Genomic DNA, 15,097 nt, shown 5'->3' on the forward strand with positions numbered 1-15,097 from the left:
GTTTGCTCAGGTCAGAGCGATGTGAGAAACCGCAGGCTGGTCGGCGTGGGCCGGTGTATGTTTTGGGTGATGAATGCTTTGGGATCTTTAAAGGTATTGCTGTAACCCACAGCTCAACTTTGGCTCGAGTTTTAACCTTCCAACAAATGCAAAAGATTAAAATGAGCAAGATGCTTTACTCACAAGCTTTCCTGTGAAAACAGGCAGAGTTGTTTACAAAGGCTGAGAACATACCTAGGTATCTTTCTTTAATGCATCCACAAAATAAATCATAGTGAAACTGAAGAAGTAGTGTAAAAGTGAATTTTCTTCTGTCTGACGTTTTGATGATTTTGAATGACCCTAAATTATATTGGTTTTATCTGGGTTGTTGGAATGAGAGAGTTTACACATTAATTAGTTGCTAGCTGCAAGTTTTTGTCATGGATGTGTGTGTGTGTATATATATATATATATATATATATATATACACACACACAAATTTATAGCATTTACATAAATGGCCATAGACTATGTACACACACAATAAATGTATATAATTATATTAGTGCTGTCAATCGATTAAAAAAATCGATTGTAGTAATTGAAGTAATTGATCATTTTTCTGTAATAAATCACAACTGAATGCATAATTGCACCTAACATTAAAATTTGTAATCATAAGTATATTTTCACACTGAATCTCCAAATGAACATAAAAACTACATAAAGAGAGTACGTTTTAAATATTTGTTTAATGGCATAGCTTTTTACTAAGTAATATGAATGAAGGCCAGTATCACCAATAATAATGCCTTTTTTGTTTGTTTTCTTTTCTTTTTAAAATATATAGCCATTCTACATTTCAGTAAGATTTCTGCCATAATTTTTTACATTTAATAGGCCTAAATTTATATATATCATCATATAAAAATGATGGCATTTACATAAATGGCTCCAGACACTGTAGATCAACAGAGGCGGACAAACACACATATAAACAAACATGCTTTCATGCTTTGGCACTGTCAGTCCAATGTGCAACGGCTGTTGCAGGAGATGTGCTGCTGCTGTACTGTACTGTATCAAACACGGGCATATTACAGCATCAGATATAATCTTCATCCACTGAACACAATAACACTCCACACAACCATATGGACACACACACAGACCATCCAATGCACTCTAAAATTAGAGCACACACTATCAAAACGTGCATATGGACATGCGTGCATGGACACGTGTGCAGACGGCATACATATTGAGTGTCTGTGCGAATACACACACACACACACACACACACAGACAGACAGACAGAGCCAACAGCACTAAATGAATCCATTTATAAAACAAGAGTGCTAAGTGGCATCTGTTATGTTCTGTCCCAGCATGCCTCATTCATAATAGAAAATCGCAGAGGTTTAAGGTATATTTACATGCTCTACAAACAAATGAGTCCTTTTGCATCACATTAAAAGACAAATGATTACTGACAGTGTCAGTAAAAAACAGCAATCAAATACATTGAAATCCAGTATCTGTCGATTTGGTGTCTGTTTTCAGGGTTCGTCTGATTCTGTCATCTGTTCACTTTAGATGTGACACTGAGGTCTTGTGACTATAATTGAGAATACAGTAATAGACTTCTACTGCATTATTGTATTTATTATCTGACAGATCATGAAAAATATTAGTTATATTCCATATACATAAAATGCATAAACATCAAAAACGCTTATAAATAGATAAACAATTAACATGATGTACCTATATCTGCTGCATATAAATGATATTAAATAATTTAGCCTCTAGTTTCTGAAAACCTGTCAAGAGCACATATAGGTGATATTTCATCACAAAATCACAGGAGAAAAAAACTTGTATGTTCATTTGCTTGAAGAAAATTAAGACTATGTGTTTAGGAGCATTAAGACTTAAGACTTCTAACTTGAATTACCAAACAAAAGAAAAAAGAAAAAGAACAAAGAGAGTTACCAAAAAAACAACAAAAAACAAAGTGAGTTACCAAAACTAGAATTACCAGAAAAACTAAGTGAATGCATTAAAGAAAGAGAATGAAGATTGTTTTGCATTCAGATTATGGAGGAACATGCTTAATTATCATGAAAATAATGTCATAATGAAATCCATTAGATCATATTAATCAGATTCTTTGAGAAATGTTGTTCTATTTTCACACATCCCATTACAGTATGAGCAAACACTCAAAAGAGTCATCATGCCAGTAAAGATCTGATGTTTCATGAACACATCCTGAGCTGACTAACTCTGACTAGCATATCATAACCAGGCATGACAAGTTTCCAGCATCAGTAATATGTGATGTGAAACTGAAAGCAACAGCACAGCAGAACCATTTGCAATGAATGAACAAACACAGTTTCCAGGAGAGAACTAACCTATAGACCACATTTGTACTACTAGTGTACAGCTTAGTGTGCATAACAAAACAATTGATTTTTTTTAATTTAAGGACACAAATAAAACCATTTCTGAATCTATGCTAGTTTAAAAATATGTTCTGTTGTAGTCTGAGTCAAGAAAAAAGTTGTTCATCTGGTTCATTTGCACTGAAAATGGAAGGTCAAGTGTATTGACTGATTCAAAAGTAGTAGGTCATCCAGATATTTCATGCATTTAGAGGATATATATACAAAGAACACATAGTATCAGAGGTGTGACCAAGTCGTTGTTTTGCAAGTCACAAGTAAGTCTCGAGTCTTTGCATTCAAGTCCCAAGTCAAGTCCCGAGTCAAGACAGGCAAGTCCAAGTCGAGTTGCAAGTCCTCAACTTTTAGCTTCAAGTCTTAAACAAGTCATTAGTGCTCTTTGCCCAAATTAGTGTCATGTGACTCGAGTCCACACCCCTGCATAGTATACACTTAGATTAACATGGGAGATAAGCTTTAATTGCTTTTTATTAAGCTTCTGGCAACAAACAAAGAGTTTCTTTTACCTTCGAGTCTTCAACATTCCACTACAGTCTCATATCAGAGCAAACGCTGGACTCTTTAGATCAGATCTGTTCAGTTTCACTCAATTACACCATGTCCTTAATTGGATATTTGGGCTTCTTTGTGCCAAGATCAAAGGTCAAACGCATACCAGTGTAAAGTTGCTCATTTGTCAGCGTGGAGTCCTGCACAGGGCGGCACAGCAGACATAGACGCTGGACACAGGAACACATGAATGGCTTGTTATTCAGGAGCAAGACATTAGGAGGGTTATTAGTCCAGACACTCAAGACTCTCTGTCTGTGTGAGGGATTTTATTTGCCACTTACATAAACAACTGTCATTTGGATAACAATGACGCATGGCTTACAAGACTAGAAAGCTAGTCTGACTCTGGATGGCTAAAACGCTTGGATGTGTGATTAAATGTTCTACATCATCCCTTTTTATAAAGGAATGGATTAGAACAGTCCCAAGATAATTAAATCTTAATTAGATCTCGACATAACGAAAGTTGTTTTCTCGTTATCACGACTTTATTTTCTCGTGATCTCGACATTATGAATGTTATTTTCTCGTTATCACAACTTAATTTTCTCATGATCTCAACATAACAAAAGTTGTTCTCTAAGTTACACAACTGCACCAACAGGTGGCAGTATAGACCTGAATATAACTGATGGGGTGTTGTATACTGTATATCCACTTTACTGTATGCGTTTGGGACAGAATAAGGACCTTCTTCGTGATCGCTATAATTTGTGCAGTATTGTTCATAACTGACATTTAATTAATTCATAAATGTTAAATACTTGAATCAATATTATTATTTTGTGTAGCCTATCGTTAAGCTCTTGCTAGATGCATGACTAATCATAGTTTCACCACAGCAAAAACATTCCGTGTGATAAACTAACTGCTTATACAGTCTATGATTAAAACCAAGGTTGATGTCACTGTATAGTATTCTATTTGCACCTATATCTGCATTTGTGCATCTTTGAAATAGCCTATGATTGTTAGTTAATAAGTGGGGGTTTTGTGTTTAGGACGCGCTTTAACGACTTATTTGTAATGTGCATCTTTGTCCTTATTTTTAATCTTTATTGTTAATCACTAAATGGATATTGATAAGAAATTTGATTTATTATGTAAAGTGTGTAGGCTATTTTAATTCAGTGATGTTCTACAGTGTTGTAATCTTTTGTATTTTCTAAATTTCTTTGTGGAAACCACGCACTGTCACAAATAAGGCTCCCGTACTGCCTCCTCCGCACCATCAGAGGGAACATTCACCAGAATATTGACTGTTTATTATTCGGACTCCATTTCCCAGAAGCCCACATACCTGGAACTGATTGCACACACACCTGCTAATCATTACACACACCCCATATAAGCACACTACACACACACACACACACATCGCGATGTCTTGATTTGCTGTGGTGATCATTTCTGAGCGTTTTCTTTATTGTGGACTGCTTACCCGTATATTACTTGGATTGTTTATTGTTTCTGGATTCTCTTCCGCCTGCCCTGACCTCTGCCTGTTATTTGGATTGTGATCCTCTGCTGCTTGCCCCGATCACTGCCTGTTCTTGTTTATGCTCTTGTCTCACCCATACGGCTGCTTGGTACAGTATTATGTAAATCTGTTGTTAATAAACTGCAGATGGATCCTTACTCTGCTGACTCATCATTACACACACACACACACACACACACACTCCTAAACTTGTAACGCACATGATATCAGTTACAACATATCCTACACGACTAATAAAAATCACAAATTAAATAGGCTATAATTTTATTTCAAATAAAAGGAAAATAAAGTGAGTTAAATTCAAGCAGCTCTAAAAGATGTTATAATAGTTCTTTGCATCCTTCTAAAGGCGCTCCGCCTGTGTTTGCGGTGTTGCTTTGACCATTTAAACATGTTAATTACACAAACAAAATGTTTAGCGAACTGTCTCTGGGAAAAAAAATTAAATTTGCTGAAATATCCACAACAGTATACGAGCGCACGGTTTATCTGTCGATCAGATGCGCGGTCAAAGGTGGATTCATTACTACGGCGACGAAGCCCGCCAGAGCTTGCCAGAATGGGCAGGGCCATCTATATAAGGGGGCATATCGCCATAAGATCCTAAGGTTACTTCGACTGAAGCGACGACTGAGTCGTGCAGCTACATAGCACGGCTAGTTACGCAGTACTCGTTCCCGTATCTCAGGGAACCAAGGTTACGTTAGTAACCAAGTACGTTCCCTATTGATACTTCACTCGTACTGCATCTGCTAAGACGCTATGGGGAAACAGTACAATCCCGCCGTGCTATGCTAGAGGAACGACTCATACTTGAACTTGCCTTAAGCACCAAGGGGCCCAGAGGGACCAAGTAATTTGCAGGGAAAGCTCCGCAGGGGGCAATAGGGCCAAGCTCGCAGAGGTCAGCCCGGCCTTAAGTAATCGTTCCAAGAAAAATCACTACAGCCTCGGCACTCAGGACAACAAATAAAGATCTCTAATAATTTCTGTCCATGTAGAGGTTTTCAGGTACTAGTGTGAATAAATATATATTTAAATGCAAAGAGACAAGATAGTCTATGCATGACGTTTTATTCGTATCCAAAACGATGTGAACATTAATGCAATAAACACTCAGTGTGTGTTTCATTCATACTCGAAGCCGGAGGGCGCAAATCGGATTCATAGAAGTAGCCTATTTTATAAGCTTATAAAATAAGTTAAAATATAAAATATATCTTATAAACACAATAAACTTACGATTGCAACAATATATGGTTTATGTGTGTTTTTCAAGTCATCTCCAGGTAATATGTAGGATAATACAGGAATAAAATATTATGGAATATAAATTTGCTCTGGAGTGTGACACACTCACGTTTGAGCTAATTATGTGCTGTATGTAATGTGATCAATGTTTATATGTGAATAAATGTGTAAATTAAAATCTGTTTAACATATAAAGCAACTGATCATGACTTGTAGAAGACTTTTGTGTAACACTTAAGGTGACATTTTCCAACCCTTATGTTATCCTTAGGAAAATGACAGTTATGCAACACTTAATGGGTTTTAAGGGATACTTAAGAGAAATTCTAAGGGTTTATGACGTTTCACCTAAAGAAACCCTTAAGTAACATTTAAGGGATATTTTATGCAACGCCCTTAAGTGTAAGGGAAACTTAAGGGCATTCTTAAGGGAAAATTACGGCAAAGCCTAAGCACTGGTTTGCGCTAAGGCAAGAATGAACCCATTATGCAGAAAGGACCCGGGCCTGTAAGGTCGGGACACCCAGATTATAGAACCTGGCAAATGTGGATGGCGAGGCCCAGCCGGCCACCTCACAGATCTCTGCAATGGACACACCGCTAGACCACACCCAAGACGAGGCCACACCTCTAGTCGTATGGGCTCTTACTCCCATGGGGCAATGTAGGCCCAAAGAGGAGTATGCTAGCGCAATAGCATCAACTATCCACTTGGAAAGTCTCTGCTTCGTGACTGGAAGCCCTTTGGTGCGGCCACCACAGGCTCCCATCGAGAGGCCAGAGGTGCAGAGCAAACAGCTCAGGCTGGGGGTACCATATCATTCTGTTCGCCTGAGAGAGGAGGTCCCGTCTCTGGGGAATGGGCCATGGAGCTGCTACAAGCAGCTGAGACAACTCTGCGAACCAGTGTTGGTTCCTCCAGAGCGGGGCTACTAACAGAACCTTGTACCCTTGCTCCCTGATTCGCCTGATTACCTGCAGGATCAGGGCGATTGGGGGAAAAGCGTAAAGGTTGGGCCAGTTGTGGGCCAACGCGTCCGTGTCCTTCGCGAAATAAGTCTTTTGAAGCAAAGAGGTCGACCTCTGCCTTGCCAAAGATCTCCCAGATATTCTGAACCATTTGTGGGTGGAGCATCCACTTTTCTGAGTAGACATTGCTCCGAGACAGCATGTTCCGCTCCTTGGTTCAACTTTGCCATCGCACAGCACTCCCCAACCAATGATGGAAGCATCTGTTGAGACCACCTTGCTTCTGCAGACCATTCTCAGGGGCACGCCCCGTTCCATCCATTGAGAGTCTTTCCAAGGGGCCAGAGCTGCCACGCAGGCCTGGTCCACCTTGATACGAAGGTGTCCGAGATGCCAGGTGTGGGACGGAACTAGGGGTTTCAGCCAGTACTGAAGGGGCCGCATGTGAAGCAGGCCCAGCTGTAGCACCGGAGATGCGGAGGCCATGAGACCCAGCATCTTTTGAAACATCTGAAACAGGGGCGAGATGCTCCTATTTTGAAAGAGGCCTTGAGCTGCTGTATAGCCAGTGCACGTTCTGGCGTGACAGTCGCCCTCATTTGGGCCGAGTCGAAAACTGCTCACAGGAACGATATCCGTTGGCTGGGAGACAGAGTGCTCTTGGAAAAATTGACCCTGAGCCCCAGGCATTCTAAGTGGCTGAGGAGAAAGGATCTGTGAGATAGTAGCTCGTCCTCCGACTGGGCTAAGACAAGCCAGTCGTCGAGGTAATTCAGAATGCGGATTCCCATCTTAGAGGAGAAAGAGCCACGTCCATGCACTTCGTAAAAGTGCGGGGAGCCAGGGACAGTCCGAATGGAAGGATTGTGTATTGATATGCCTCCGGGAAGAATTGTGAAGCTCGTTGACGAGGGGCCTGACGGCTCCCCGGCCAGAACCACTCATCCAGGTGGCTGAGGGGTGGGGTTGTTGATCGAGCCCGACAGCTCCTCTGCATCTGAAGCCGCCAACGACATGCTATTGTCCAGTGAGTCACACTCGCTCCCATCAAATGAGACCAGGTCGCTCGCAGCCGCAGAGGGATGCTGGTCTGGCTGGGAGAAGAGGACGGAGGAAGCCTCCCTATGAGGAGAGAGCGAGGCATGCAGGAGCGGGGCCAGCGTCTTAGCAGATGCACTACGAGTGAAGTATCGATAGGGAAACACACGATTACGACAGTATATGATTTGTATGTAATTTTCATGAGATTCTGCCTATTTTCATAACAATACAGGGCGTTTACATGTGAAAAGCTAAGCAGTAGCGATCAGCCCAATATAAAAGGCAACAAATAACATATTTCAGCAACATTACTTGTCCAAAACACACTTTAGATCACAATCTGAAGTTATTACAAACACTCGATGGTGGTTTTCGGTTGTGCAGTATGGGCGGAGATCTTTTCTGAAACGCAGTGGAAACGTCGCTATAGACGCGGAACACTTTCATTTTAAAAAGCTGTTTAAAAATGAAAACGCACTAGTGTAAACGTAGCCTTAAATCTACAGGGGGTTGGACGGTTATGCACACTGCAGCCTCACTTGTGAGCCACGTCTCTGGGTGTAAAGTATGTGTGTTCGACTTGACGGGGCGCTGTGCAGGCCAAAGACTATAGAATACCCAAGACGTGTCACTCGTATAGTTTTGAATAGGGGAAAAATGCAACGCTCAATATGGCTGCTCTATCGAATTAAGCCCCGCCTTCTGAGTAAAAGAGCCAATCACTATTCGGTAAAGTCACCGTGTCACTGCAGCTGCCGTTAGACGTCTCAGTTACTTTAGAAATAGTCAGCATTCTGGAGACATGCGCTTAGGACTGCACATGCGCATTGGCTGGTCTAGCCTGAAAAATACGCTTTTTTTTAACGGTATTGGAGCATAAGAAACAACATTTATGAGACAGTTGTTGTCAGATTTCATTGGTGATTTCAAATCTGAAATTTAATCGTAAGCTTGGCAAACAGTTTTGGAGAATTTGATGTTTTCCCATTCAAAGAGATAGGAGCTGCACTTGTATGCCCGAGAGGCGTTTCAAAGATGGCCACCGAGTGAAATTACTTGTCTTAAAGAGACTTTGTGTAGGCCGATCGGTGTATGACATCAAAGTACCGCAAGAGCTATAGAGAGCAGATTGCTCTGTAAGCTTTCGAATCGCTCCCGCGCTACTTTAATGTCAAACACCGATTGGTCTGCGCAGCGCCGCATCAAGTCGAACACACCTAACATTAGTGTTTTTCCTTGATTAACCCCTTAGGTATCGAAATTTGGTACCGAACGACAAGACATTTTTCGATACTCGATAGTATCGAGGCAATTCGGTTAACCAAAGAATTCACAGTGAAATGCACCGAACAAACAAATAATGCTCTTCTGAGACATCCACATAGTTGAGAATAAATAAGCACTTTCCTGGGATTGGGATCCTTTGGAAGATAATAGGCTTGTTCGAGATGAACTATACTAGCCTGCCACCGGCTGGCGGAGATGTCAAGTCGGACACTTTCTGCTCCCGGTAGTCACGCTCTCGCGGTGTTTGCATAGTCTTATCACAGATAAAATGAATTAAAGCAATATTTGTCAAATACACAGAAACGTTTTTATAAGCAACATAAACACTTTTTATATACTGCTTTATACAGCGTCATTTGTTCAAGAATAAAGTTCAGCATGTAAACATATAGGCTACTAAATACCGATAAAGTGGGGGTATATATGCTTTTAGCAGTGTTTTTGATAAAAAATTACTCAAGATAACAGTGCGACTACACTAAAAAAGCTTTTACTGTTATAAAAACACAGATTTGTGAGCACTATTGGAATTGTTAGAATAAACATGCAACACACGTCGTGCTTGTCATCACAGAATCTAACCAATGAGAATAAAGTGTGTCGTCATCAAGGCTTTCGCAGCCGATTTTGAGCAACTGCAGTGCATGACCTCGGCGGCTGGTCTCGTTTTGCTCTCGCGGTACTTTGATGGTACATGTGATCGTAAGGCGGCTGCAGCGCCGATCAAAGTCGGACAAATGTTCTAACCAGAATGCATTGCTTTTGTCAGGCGGTAGCCGATCTTTGTGGCGCAGCATGAAGTCGAACAAGCCTAATGTTATTTTTAGTCCAGTGAGCTTGAATTGATCTTCTCTCCTTCTCATCTCTCTAATGCTCCAGTGGGCGGGGCCAAAGATGCGATGATGTAGAAGTAGGCGATCATCTGATTTTGCCCCAACCCACTCGTCACAATGTGTTTATAGTACAATGACCTCAAGATTTCTCAATTCATGACCCCTTTAAGTTCACCGCACTTATTTTCTATAGGGTTCAGATCAGAGGACTGGGATGTCTATGGGAGAACCTTAGTTTTGTGTCCAGTGACCCATTTTTGTTTTAATTTTAATGTTGTTTTTCTTTGGATCATTGCCCTGCTGGAAGATCCAAACACTGCCCAGTATACGATTTCTAACAGGGATAGTCAGGTTTTGATTTTTTTTTATCTGTTGCTGTTTGCTAAAATCCATGATGCCATGTACGAACAAGATGTTCAGGACCTCTAGCAGAAAAATAGGCCCACAACATTAAAGATACAGCATTATATTTCATTGTACACATGGTGTACTTTTCTAGCCCTGTGTGTACCAAACCCATCTTGTGTGTTTGCTGCCAGAAAGCATTTATTTGCTTTCATCTGACCAAAGAATCCAGTCCAATTAGATGTTCCAGTAATGTCTGACAAATGAATATGCTGGAGTTTCTTTTTGGATGAGAGCAGAGTTTTTTTCTTGAAATCCTCCCAAACAACTTGTGGTAATGTAGGTGCTGTTTGATTGATTGATTGATTGATTTATTTGGAGGCTTTCTGACCCCAAGACTCATCTATTTTCTGCAATTCTCCAGCTGTGATCATAGGAGAGTCTTTGGCCACTCAAACTATCCTCCTCACCTTACTTTAAGGGAATATAGACACACATCATCTTCCAGGCAGATTTGTAACATTTCCTGTTGATTGGGACTTCTTAATTATTGTGCTGATGGAGGAAATGGGAATTTTCAGTGCTTTAGATATTTTCTTATAGCCACTTTCTATTTTGTGAAGCTCAACAATCATTTGCTGCAGATCATAACTATATTCTTTGGATTTACTCCTTGTGATTGATGATTAAGGGAATTTGGCCTTTGGGTTCCCTCATATTTATAGTCCTGTGAAACAGGAAGTCATGGCTCGACAATTTCATGTTCATAGTCACCCTGGCGTGTTACATTAAAAAAAAAATTAAAGATCAAAAGCATAAACAATACAGATTTATTTTCACAGCCTTTGATCATATTTACCAAGTGTTCCAATAATTCTGACAATGACTGCATATATATATATATATATATATATATATATATATATATATACACATATACATTGGGTTCAGTAATTTCACTTCATTGGCAATGAATATTGGTCCTTTTCGTTGCCATTAAAGTGAAATAACTACACATAAACATAGGAGGCTGATAAAAATGCTCATTTTAGAAGAAAATTTCAGATGCCACTTTGACGCTTTTTGGTTCTGTTTGTGCGTGGCAGTCGTCCGTGAGGGTCTGTTTCGCTGTTTTCCGTTTTGTGTTTATTTTGTTATTAAATTGTTTAAATGTTCGCCGGTTCCCGCCTCCTTCTTCCCAATCTACGAACTGTGTTACATTGGTGATGAAACCCGGGAGGAAGGAGGGACACTGGTTACTTGCACGGCTGCCAGAGATCCCTCGCCACTGTGGTGAATCTGCAGTGCCATCGAGCATGGCGGAGCAGTCTGCCACCATGGACGCTCGAGGCGGTGGGCTGGAGTGAGTTGCCGGGGGGGCTGACGAACTTGCTGCTGGCCGCCTGGGTTGTGGAGGGACGGATTCCGTCCGTGAGGGAGCGGAGGAGTCGCCACCGTTCGCTTGAGGCCGGAGCCTGCTGCCGTCCGCCATGATGGGGAGGAGCAGGGAATGGGGGACTCCTGCCGGCTGCCCGAACCCGGAGGAGCCGTCACCATCCAACGGGCGGCAGAGGAGTGTCGGGCCAGCTACCCACCGAGGGCTATCCAGCGCCGATGCCAGGCTTCGCGGAAGAGTTTACCCAGCTGGTGGAGGGCCAAGTGGCATTGTGTCTGGGAACCGGAACAGGATTTTTTTTTCTCCTCTCTTCCCTCTCTCATCTCTGTATCTCCGCATCCTTCCGTCTCCTTTTCTCTCGCCTCGTCTGTCCATACCACCAGGTGCTGCAGCCGCCGTGACGTGGACCCTGGGGAGGAGTAGAGTGCAGTCTCGTGAGTAACCCCCAGCCTGCGAGGGGCGATGGGGGTATGTGACGAGTGGGGCGGGGCCGAGAGCCGTGGGAACGGAGTGAGGCCGGTGGAGGGAATGATAATGAGCGACACCTGCGCCCCTCACCGGTCTCGAGTCCCCAAAAAAATATATATATATATATATATATATATACGTATATACATAATATACATATACATACATACACAACACATACATACAGTACATATATATATGTGTGCATGTGTGTGTGTAAAAACTTATTTCAGTTAGTTGCCAAGGCAACATTTCTAATTTTCAAATGTATATTTTGTTTCAGCTTCAATTAACAATAACATATTTTAATCGTTTTAATTGTAGGTAACAATAACAACACTGGAGTGAAGAAAGACTTTACTACCGCGATGCTTCATGAGAGTAGGCGGTTTCCATTATAACAGCAACTTCTCTGATTGATGAATTTGTCTTTAGGATTATTAGTAGTTTAGTTTTTTTTAGTTTAATGCAGTGGTATGGAAAGGTTTATATCATTATATCACTCTATATTCATGGATTTTAACATGGTAAAGTGGCTTTTTTTTAACCTGTTGAAGGGTTCCTGGCGTATTCATGAGGCTGTAGATGGCCCAGAGAGGCAGAAGAGACACAGAGGACAGCGTCAGCGTCCAGCCCATCGCCGTGGCCCATACAGGGGCCGTCACACCGTTGGCGAGGGTCAGCGGAGACCAGAACATGAGCGAGAACCCGAATGTGCCCTGAACACACACAGAGATGTTCTCAGAGGATGCTGACGATCAATCAGCATCTGCTATCAGTTTCCAGATTGAGTGACCCACAATGCACATGGCGGGAGTCAGGTAACGCCAGCACAGCCTGAAGATGCAGAGCGGCTGGTAACCGATCATGGCCTTAATATTGTTACTGAAGCGATCTGCACCTGAAAACAGCAGAAGATCAGCTCATGGAAGTGTCCATGTCCATATATCACCCCAAAATAAAAAAAAAGAGGTAACACTTTATTTTAAAGGGGTCATATGATGCGATTTCAATTTTTCCTTTCTCTTTGGAGTGTTACAAGCTCTTCGTGCATGAAGAAGATCTGTAAAGTTGCAAAGACTAAAGTCTCAAATCCAAAGAGATATTCTTTATAAAAGTTAAGAGTCAACCACGCCTACCTAAAACGGCTCGTTCTAACACACCCCCACATATCTACATCACTATGTGGAAAGATTTGCATAACGTCACCCAAATGTTCACGCAAAGAAAGAAGGCGTAACTTTCATTCTCACTGTAGTATTGTTGCCACTGCCGCCATGTCCTGAAGACGCTGTGTGCTTCGTTGTGAAAGCGAACCTACTTTGTTTGTTCTTCCAAAAGAGGACACGACTAGAAATCAGTGGTTAAGTTGTATTTACAACACTGTTCCAGAACACTTCAACCCAAATATTCAGATGTGTGCAGCACATTTTATCGGCCGGACAGGGCATCACAATATGGTAAGGGGCGTAACATTTCCGTAACACGCTTGAGGTATTCGGCCAATCACAACGCTCTGGATAGCTGGCCAATCAGAGCACACCTCGCTTTTCAGACCGATGAGCTTTGTACAAATCGATGAGTTTCAGAAAGGCGGGGCATAGAGGAGAAATACTAATGTACAGTATGTGGAAAATAATGTGTTTTTTTAACCTTAAACCGCATAAACACATTTCATTACACCAAATACACAAAATAATGTTCTTTTTAGCAGCATCATATGACCCCTTTAAAGCTGCAAGTCATTAGATTAAATACTATTAAAACAACAACTTAAACCGCAAATAGGCCTAGATTAAAACAAATAAATAAAAATGTTGTGTTTTTATATTCAAATAACTAAATGTGAGCCTGGACCACAAAACAAGTCATAAGTCGCACAGGTATATTTGTAGCAATAGCTAACAAAACATTGTATGGGTCAAAATTATCGATTTTTATTTTAGGGCAAAAATCATCAAGCTGTTTTATTTATGGTATAGTCTAATACTTGGAAATGATGTTTAAAGTTTTCAAGTCCATTCATTATTTGTAGCACGCAAGCCACTCAATAATTGCAGCTTTGTGCTTTGTTACTACAAAATCTCAGCCTTCTGTCAATTCTATGATAAAATATAAACAATAAACGTGTTTTTACACTTTTTAATTTGTAGTGAGATAATTCGCCTCAGTTCAAGCTGCATATGAATCAATTATATTTTCCTCTTTAATATTTGCAGCACGAAATAAACATGAATATTTTAATGCATGTTGAAAAAAATCAGAACAATTGAATACAAATGAATGTCATGAATCGATCAATCAGAGTTTTAAAATAAGTCAAAATAATGACGGATGCCACAGACTTTTTTGTTTTTTTGGAGGAGTAGGCCTATAGGTAGAATTTTCACATTAACTTCACGCAATATAACATGATTTTATTATCGTAATTTTGACTTTATTCTTAAAATATTATGACGTTAATCTTATTTATTTAGTTATTTTTCAATCAAGAACAAAAATGCTGCCGTATAGGCTACTGAATGCAAACTCAATTTTGGCACAGCGGCCCAAAAAAACAAACAAAAAAATAAATAAAAAAACAAACAAAAAAAGTTAAAAATAGTGAGGGGATATTTGAATTTGTTAATAAACTAATGTTTTCTGAGTCAATGTTGCAAAAATGAATTTGACAAACCTGACTCGCCATCTCCTCACTGGACGTGCTTTTAGAGAGAAATGCATCTTTACGGATTACATAATGAAAGAGTTTTTGTTTTCGATCGGAATTATTTCGTTTTAAAATAGTAATTTAAAGCATTCTATAGATATATTTATCATGTCAGTGAAGCGCTCCTGCTCAAGACCAAGAGGACAGAAAGTGCATCCTGTTTGTTTTCCTTATTTTACAAAAGCACAAGGTTTTGTTGATATTGTGAGTGCACACAAATACAAGTAGACCCTTTGCAGTTCCGAATGATGTATACTCTTACCTTTATGAGCAAAAATGATGGCGTATTTT

At 40.6% G+C, this 15,097-nt stretch overlaps 1 pseudogene; it reads right to left on the bottom strand.

The window, feature by feature from the left end:
• Nucleotides 1–15,097, bottom strand: part of LOC107728000 (sodium- and chloride-dependent GABA transporter 2-like) — a 55,886-nt pseudogene continuing 40,789 nt past the window's right edge.

The sequence above is a fragment of the Sinocyclocheilus rhinocerous genome, unplaced genomic scaffold (genome assembly GCF_001515625.1).
Source record: "Sinocyclocheilus rhinocerous isolate Xijiao unplaced genomic scaffold, SAMN03320098_v1.1 scaffold2051, whole genome shotgun sequence".
Classification (NCBI taxonomy): Eukaryota; Metazoa; Chordata; class Actinopteri; order Cypriniformes; family Cyprinidae; genus Sinocyclocheilus; species Sinocyclocheilus rhinocerous.